Source organism: Triticum dicoccoides, chromosome 6A (assembly GCF_002162155.2).
Source record: "Triticum dicoccoides isolate Atlit2015 ecotype Zavitan chromosome 6A, WEW_v2.0, whole genome shotgun sequence".
Classification (NCBI taxonomy): domain Eukaryota; kingdom Viridiplantae; phylum Streptophyta; class Magnoliopsida; order Poales; family Poaceae; genus Triticum; species Triticum dicoccoides.
In genome coordinates this window covers 55,574,148-55,583,730 of record NC_041390.1, presented here as the reverse complement: position 1 = coordinate 55,583,730, position 9,583 = coordinate 55,574,148, and the positions used below count along the sequence as shown (strand labels likewise).

The 9,583-nt window shown below is 43.4% G+C and overlaps 1 pseudogene; it reads right to left on the bottom strand.

The window, feature by feature from the left end:
• On the bottom strand, positions 1–8,242 carry LOC119315637 (annotated as a pseudogene).
• Positions 8,243–9,583: the final 1,341 nt, after the last annotated feature.

The window sequence follows — 9,583 nt, the reverse complement described above, 5'->3', positions numbered from 1 at the left end:
TCAGAGGTTCAGCAACGCAAACTTGGAGAGAAGCTCATTGACAATGATGTCTGACTCCATGTCTGCACATAAGAAATCGGCCAACTTCTCTTCACAGACCGTTTTGAGCTTTTCGAGATCATATCTTTCCGCAGCTTCAAGGAACTCCAGCAGCCGGGTTGCAAATGTTTCAACGTCATCATCATCTGCTTCCATGAAGTCAGGTACTGCATCAGTGTAGATGAAGGTAAGCAAGCCCCTAAAGACGTCTGCTTTGATGCCACTTATCTTGACAACACACGATTCATTCATGGCACCAGAGAGTTGTGCCCTGAATACGGTCGATCGGGCCACAAGCAGGCAACGATGCGCAGCAAACTCCTCGCCGCCAACCTCAAATGTAATGTCAGCACACTCCTTGCTCAGGAGGAGATTGGCAAGACGGCTTTGCAAGTCAGGCGGTGGCAATTTTGTGAACGGACGGGCGGCGGAGCAGGCGCTCTGCCCCTTGGTGTTCGTGCCCGGCTTGCACACAACAAGGTCACACCGGAGGATGAAGCTGTCGTCCTTGAGATGCCTTGATCTTTCAAAATCCTTTATTTTCATGAATTCATACTGGCCATCGAGACGTTCATCCAAGTAAACTGGTTGGCTTTGGCGGATGTGCTTTGGCACCCGCAACTCGGGCTGGTCAATGAAACTGAAAACATACTGAACGTTAACACTTGGCTCGATATCGTCGTCAAGGGTAAGGACAAGCGATATAAATTCTTCATCTTCAAAACCATTAGGGTGGTAGTGGATGGTCCAGCGACGGCCTCCAACAATGAAAGGACGAGACTCGATCCAGTAGTCATTGGGATTTGTCTACTTGGTGCGTGAGTAGCCTTGGACAAAGAGCAAGTGGTACCCGCAGTCCGCGCCAGAGTCAACGACCGACTCGGTGGCGGCGCATAACTTGCCGTCGGCGACGAGAGATGCGCCCGCAAAAGCCATGCCTGACATACCTCAAATAGTAGAGCTACGAGAAACATTAGTATTATATATGAGATGTGGTGCTATATATATTGGGTGATATCGTGGGGAAAGATTGAAGAATGATGAACGAAATTTATATGTACTTACTGATCGAGGAACGGAGGGTTTGTTGATCACTAGCACACGCGCACGGCAAACTTTGACGGCACTTGACTCTCTATTTATTTCTGTCAAGCAAATTCATGGTGCAATCTCACGCCATATAGCGCATGTATATATGGACGCTCGGAGCCTTGGATAGCAATCGTAGCCAACACGGACTACTTCTTCTTCCTAATCTAGCATAACGTTTCTATAACGTTTCTAATCTGATCATCCGGCCACATCGATCACGTCTAGACCTATACAGACTCCTACACGTCCACCTAATCAGGCCATGACGTCATGATACGATCAGGGCATGTGCTGACTTGACTTCCAAGAAAGAGAAACAAACTAAGGCTAAACTTGAGAAATAAAATAAAACAACAGCTGGGTTAACATAGGCATACCAATATGAAGAAGTGTAAATAAACGGCACTCCTAAGTCCTAACACAACATGAGGAACATAGTGGGGTACTGGACTGGCAGATGGGCCTGGGGCCACACGTGAACGCATGATACTTATTACAGACTTAAAATGAGCTGAGTGTCTCGCATTGTAGTTGGCTTTCACTGATGGCTTTCATAGTAGCTCCTACTAGACCATTTTTGGAAATGGAGGAGGACCCCGGCCTCTGCATCTGCACGATGCATGCAGCTACTTTATTAATCATTCACACAAGACCTTACAAAGTCATACAACAGTAAGACTAAAGCCATTGTCTAGGCAACACCTGTCGCTACTCCTATCCAGTTGATAAAGGGATGCTGATAGTTTGGGCCTAATACCAAATAGACCTCGCAGTCAAACCTAAACATCTAAGACCTGAGGTCTCAACCAGGAACACCTGCCGGGTATGGGGCACCTACCAGTCCGGCGCACTCCTCAACCAGGACGCCTGCCAGGTATGAGGCCGCCACAGTCACTTGCCACCAAACCATCTTCAGAGCTGTACTGTTGCATCTACCGTGCCAGGTCTCTCTGCCATCGACGCCACCACGACGCCAGACAGCGTCGTCCTCCCGCGCGAGTCTATCCTCACACATCAGACGCGGAATCTGCACTGCACCACGCTATCGAGATCCGTCGCCATCAATGTGTAGGATGAAGCACCGCTCCACCAAAGATGCGGTCCATTGGTCCCTCGAGCCCGTGCACACCTCCAAGAACGATGCCCCCAAGGGGGAAACGACACAAGAGCGCCATCATCATCCGATCTATTGATCTAGGGTTTCCTCCGGAGGTAGCAGATAGCTGTCTTTAACTTCTCCTTGGCGATGCCTTCAAGAAGGAAACGCCGCCTCACAGCGCCGTCACCGCCGGCCTTGGCCAGGTTTTCACCCAGATCTGAACAGAGAACCTCCATCAAGCAACTTGTGCACGAACCGCCGCCATCGTTGCAAGGGACTGGACGGAGAATCCAGGCTGCCGCCGCCTGACCGGCCATGGCACCACCATGGTTCCTAGGCCGGCGTTGGCAGGCCCACCATGCCCGCCTGTAGACGCTCACCAGATCCGCGGGCCCGCCGAAGCCCATCTGGGTACGGTGAGATTCGCGATTTGGGCCGCCGCCACAGGGGCTCCTCTGCCACGGTATTGCACCTGCGCTGAAGCTGCTATCACACTCGCTCCCGGGAACCCTCCGCTCCACACCGTCGGTGCCCCGCAGCTCCGTGTGCCGCCGCCGCCAGGGGAAGACGCAACCACCACACAAGGGGGAGAGCCCCGCCGCCGCCATCACTGGCCAGGCTACGGGCGTAGCCTCCGGCGGCGGCAGGGGAGAGAGGACGAGGGAGGAGGCCTTTGGGCCGGCGGCGGAAGATCGCCCCCGCCTCGCCTAGGTTAGGCGACGCGGGGGCAGGGGAGAGTCAGCGGAAATGTTTTGCCGAGGGAGAGAACCTTATCGAAAAATCCTCCTACTAGACAATGGACAGAGTATTATCACATTACTCTTATATAGGTTTGAAACGTGATTACTTGAGTGATTCAGGAAGAAAACTTGGAGAGAAGCTCCTTGAGAACCGAGGGGCTGCAGGTCCTGATTATTTTCACCAGTTCACCAGCCGTGAAAACTGTGTGCAAACCTGTTTGAGTTTTGATGAAGTCCAAGCAGGCCACCTTCAACCAGAGGCAGTGTCTCCGCTCAGCCACGACAATAATGTCTGCCACCGTGTCTGTGCGGATCATATCGCCCAACTTCTTTTCACAGATCGACTTCAACCATTGGAGATCATATCTTTCCGCGGCTTCAAGGAGCTGCAGCAGCCAGTCTTCTTCCGTTTCATCCTCTTTTGTATCATCTGTCTTGTCTGCAATCTCAAATTTGGGCATTTCTTCAGTGTAGATGAAAGTAAGCAAGCCCTGTGGGAAACGTCGTACCCTCACTCACAGATTTGGGAAGGAAGAGATGGATATCTAATTACAAGAGATAACAGAGAATATAAACTACCTATCTCTATCCCTGTCTATCTATCTTCGATTACAAGGAAGGCCGGCTGGGCTGTCATGATACAATATCTTGTTTGACACCCTCCCTTAATCACAAGTTAGTCAAGTTGTGATTACGCTTGAATTCCTCAAGATTCCTTGTAGGCAATGCCTTTGTGAAACCAGCTGCAACCCGATCTCGTGAATGCACGAAACGAATCTCCAATTGCTTGTTAGCCACCCTTTCTCTGACAAAGTGAAAATATATTTCAATGTGTTTTGTCCTGACATGAAACACTGGGCTAGCAGATAAATAGGTAGCACCAAGGTTATCACACAATAGACATGGGACTTGCGTGTGTTTTACACCAAGCTCTCTCAACATGGACTGAACCCAAATAATCTATGTTGTGGCATTTGCTAGTGCTTTATACTCAGCTTCTGTACTTGACCTTGACACAATGGCTTGTTTCTTTGCACACCAGGATATCAGGTTTGGCCCAAAGAATATCGCAAAACCACCAGTAGAGCGTCTGTCATCTAGACATCCTGCCTAGTCAGAGTCAGAAAAAGCACTAACAAGAGTGGAAGAGGACTTGTTGAAAGTAAGACCAAGATTCATAGTATTTTTCACATATCTCACTATGCATTTTGCAGCAGTCCAATGAGTTTTGGTAGGAGCATGAAGAAACTGACACACTTTGTTAACATCAAAAGAAATGTCAGGCCTTGTTAAGGTTAAGTACCGAAGTGCTCCCACTAAGCGCTCCCACTAAGCTTCTGTATCTGGTACTGTCTTCCTGACTCAAAGGTTCCCCTTCAGCAAGTGACAATTTTTCTCTACTACATAGCAGTGTTGGTGAAGGCTTACATCCTTGCAACCCAACTCTTCTTTCCAGATCAGTAGCATATTTTCCTGAGAGAGATGAAGACTGTCTCCATGTTTCTTGACTTCGATCCCTAAGAAGAAATGTAGGTCTCCCAGATTCTTGAGGGCAAACTCAGCACTCAAGTCCTTTAATAATCCTGACAAAGCTTCATCAAATGAACTCGTGACAATTATATCATCAACATAATATAGAGGTATTTGCTACCTCTTGAGCACTGCGTTGGTTTTCCCTTGAAGAGGAAAGGGTGATGCAGCAGAGCAGCGTAAGTATTTCCCTCAGTTTTTGAGAACCAAGGTATCAATCCAGTAGGAGGCCACGCACGAGTCCCTCGCACCTACACAAACAAATAAACTCCTCGCAACCAACGCGATAAAGGGGTTGCCAATCCCTTCACGGTCACCTATGAGATTGAGATCTGATAGATATGATAAGATAATATTTTTTATATTTTTATGATAAAGAGAAATAAAGATGCAAGTAAAATAAATGGCAAAGGAAATAACTAAGTATTGGAAGATTAATATGATGGAAAATAGACCCAGGGGCCATAGGTTTCACTAGAGGCTTCTCTCGAGAGCATAAGTATTACGGTGGGTGAACAAATTACTGTTGAGCAATTGACAGAATTGAGCATAGTTATGAGAATATCTAGGTATGATCATGTATATAGGCATCACGTCCGAGACAAGTAGACCGACTCCTGCCTGCATCTACTACTATTACTCCACACATCGATCGCTATCCAGCATGCATCTAGAGTATTAAGTTCAAGAGAATAGAGTAACGCTTTAAGCAAGATGACATGATGTAGAGGGATAAACTCATGCAATATGATATAAACCCCATCTTGTTATCCTCGATGGCAACAATACAATACGTGCCTTGCTACCCCTACTATCACTGGGAAAGGACACCGCAAGATTGAACCCAAAGCTAAGCACTTCTCCCATTGCAAGAAAGATCAATCTAGTAGGCCAAACCAAACTGATAATTCGAAGAGACTTGCAAAGATAACCAATCATACATAAAAGAATTCAGAGAAGATTCAAATATTGTTCATAGATAAACTTGATCATAAACCCACAATTCATCGGTCTCAACAAACACACCACAAAAGAAGATTACATCGAATATATCTCCACAAGAGAGGGGGAGAGCTTTGTATTGAGATCCAAAAAGAGAGAAGAAGCCATCTAGCTAATAACTATGGACCCGTAGGTCTGAAGTAAACTACTCACACTTCATCGAGAGGCTATGGTGTTGATGTAGAAGCCTTCCATGATCGATACCCCCTCCGGCGGAGCTCCGGAAAAGGCCCCAAGATGGGATCTCATGGATACAGAAAGTTACGGCGGTGGAATTAGGGTTTTGGCTCCGTTTCTGATAGTTTTGAGGTACGTAGGTATATATAGGAGGAAGGAGCACGTCGGTGGAGCAACGTGGGCCCCACGAGGGTGGATGGCGCGCCTGGGGGTGGGGAGTAGGCGCGCCCCCTACCTCGTGCCTTCCTGGTTGATTGCTTGACGTAGGATCCAAGTCCTCTGGATCATGTTCGTTCCGAAAATCACGTTCCCGAAGGTTTCATTCCGTTTGGACTCCGTTTGATATTCTTTTTCTGCGAAACCCTAAAATAGGCAAAAAACAACAATTCTGGGCTGGGCCTTCGGTTAATAGGTTAGTCCCAAAAATAATATAAAAGTTTATAATAAAGCCCAATAATGTCCAAAACAGGGTATAATATAGCATGGAACAATCAAAAATTATAGATACGTTGGAGATGTATCAAGCATCCCCAAGCTTAATTCCTGCTCGTCCTCGAGTAGGTAAATGATAAAAACGGAATTTTTGATGTGGAATGCTACTTGGCATAATTTCAATGTATTTCTTCTTAATTGTGGTATGAATATTCAGATCCAAAAGTTTCAAGATAAAAGTTCAATATTGACATAGAAATAATAATACTTCGAGCATACTAACTAAGCAATTATGTCTCTTCAAAATAACATGGCCAAAGAAAGTTATCCCTATAAAATCATATAGTCTGGCTATGCTCCATCTTCACCACATAAAGTATTTAAATCATGCACAACCCCGATGACAAGCCAAGCAATTGTTTCATACTTTTAGTGTTCTCAAACTTTTTCAATCTTCACGCAATATATGAGCGTGTGCCATGGACATAGCACTATAGGTGGAATAGAATGGTGGTTGTGGAGAAGATAAAAATGGGAAGATAGTCTCACATCAACTAGGCGATCAACGGGCTATGGAGATGCCCATTAATAGATATCAATGTGAGTGAGTAGGGATTGCCATGCAACGGATGCACTAGAGCTATAAGTATATGAAAGCTCAACAAAAAGAACTAAGTGGGTGTGCATCCAACTTGCTTGCTCACCAAGACCTAGGGCATTTTGAGGAAGCCCATCATTGGAATATACAAGCCAAGTTCTATAATGAAAAATTCCCACTAGTATATGAAAGTCATAACATAGAAGACTCTCTATGAAGATCTTGGTGCTACTTTGAAGCACAAGTGTGGTAAAAGGACAGTAGCATTGTCCCTTCTCTCTTTTTCTCTCATTTTTGGGCCTTTTCTCTTTTTTATGGCCTTTTTTTATATTTAGTCCGGAGTCTCATCCCGACTTGTGGGGGAATCATAGTCTCCATCATCCTTTCCTCACTTGGGACAATGCTCTAAAAATGATGATCATCACACTTTTTTATTTACTTACAACTCAACAATTACAACTCAATACTTAGAACAAAATATGACTCTATGTGAATGCTTCCGGCGGTGTACCGGAATATGCAATGAATCAAAAGTGACATGTATGAAAGAATTAGGAACGGTGGCTTTGCCACGAATACAATGTCAACTACATGATCATGCGAAGCAATATGACAATGATGGAGCGTGTCATAGTAAACGGAACGGTGGTAAGTTTTATGGCAATATATCTCAGAATGGCTATGGAAATGCCATGATAGGTATGTATGGTGGCTGTTTTGAGGAAGTTATATGGTGGGTGTATGATACCGGCGAAAGGTGCGCGATATTAGAGAGGCTAGCAATGGTGGAAGGGTGAGAGTGCATATGATCCATGGGCTCAACATTAGTCATAAAGAACTCATATACTTATTGCAAAAATCTGCAAGTTATCAAAGCAAAGTACTATGCGCATGCTCCTAGTGGGATAGATTGGTAGGAAAAGACCATCACTCGTCCCCGACCGCCACTCATAAGGAGGACAATCAATAAATACATCATGCTCCGACTTCTTAACATAACGGTTCATCATACGTGCATGCTACGGGAATCACAAAGTTTAACACAAGTATTTCTCAAATTCACAACTACTCAACTAGCATGACTCTAATATCACCATCTCCATATCTCAAAACAATTATCAAGTATCAAACTTCTCATAGTATTCAACACACTCATAAGGAAAGTTTATTATTAATCTTGAATGCCTAACATAATTAAAGCAATTTACCACACTGTTTTGTAGGACTCTCAAAATAATCTAAGTGAAGCATGAGAGAACAATGGTTTCTATAAAACAAATCCACCAACATGCTCCAAAAGATATAAGTGAAGCACTAGAGCAAAAACTATATAACTCAAAAGATATAAGTGAAGCACATAGAGTATTCTAACAATTTCCGAATCATGTGTGTCTCTATCAAAAAGGTGTGTACATAAAGGATGATTGTGGAAAACTAACACATAAAGACTCAAATAATACAAGACGCTCCAAGCAAAACACGTATCATGTGGTAAATAAAAATATAGCTCCAAGTAAAGTTACCGATAGAAGTAGACAAAAGAGGGGATGCCTTACGGGGCATCCCCAAGCTTTGGCTTTTAGGTGTCCTTAGATTATCTTGGGGGTTCCATGAGCATCCCAAATCTTAGTCTCTTTCCACTCCTTGTTCCATAATCCATCAAATCTTTTACCCAAAACTTGAAAACTTCACAACACAAAACTTAAAGTAGAAAATCTCGTGAGCTCCGTTAGCGAAAGAAAACAAAACACCACTTCAAGTTACTGTAATGAACTCATTCTTTATTTATATTGGTGTTAAACCTACTGTATTCCAACTTCTCTATGGTTGATAAACTATTTTACTAGCCATAGATTCATCAAAATAAGCAAACAACACATGAAAAACAGAATCTGTCAAAAACAGAACAGCATGTAGTAATCTGTAGCTAACGCAAGATCTAGAACCCCAAAAATTCTAAAATAAATTTCTGGACGTGAGTAATTTATATGTTAATCATATGCAAAAAGATTTAACTAAATATCACTTTCCAAATAAAAATGGCAGCAGTTATCGTGAGCGCTAAAGTTTCTGTTTTTTACAGTAAGATTAAAAAGACTTTCCCCAAGTCTTCCCAACGATTCTACTTGGCACAAACACTAATTAAACACAAAAAACACAACCAAAGCAGAGGATAGATAAATTATTTATTACTAAACATGAGCAAAAATCAATGAATAAAAATAAAATTGGGTTGCCTCCCAACAAGCGCTATCGTTTAACGCCCTTAGCTAGGCATAAAAGCGAAGATAGATCTAGGTATTGCCATCTTTGGTAGGCAATCCATAAGTGTCTCTCATAATAGATTCATATGGTAATTTAATTTTCTTTCTAGGTAAGTGTTTCATGCCTTTCCTTAACGGAAATTGGAATCTAATATTCCCTTCCTTCATATCAATAATTGCACCAATCATTTTAAGGAAAGGTCCACCAAGAATAATAGGACATGAAGGATTGCAATCTATGTCAAGAACAATAAAATCTACGGGCACATAATTCCTATTTGCAACAATAAGAACATCATTAATTCTTCCCATTGGTTTCTTAATAGTGGAATCCGCAAGGTTCAAGTTTAAAGAGCAATCATCAAAATCATGGAAACCTAGCAAATCACACAAAGTCTTTGGAATCGTGGAAACACTAGCACCCAAATCACACAAAGCATAGCACTCATGATCTTTAATTTTAATTTTAATAGTAGGTTCCCACTCATCATAAAGTTTTCTAGGGATAGAAACTTTCAACTCAAGTTTTTCTTCATAAGATTGCATCAAAGCATCAACGATATGTTTGGCAAAGGCTTTATTTTGATTATAAGCATGGGGAGAATTTAGC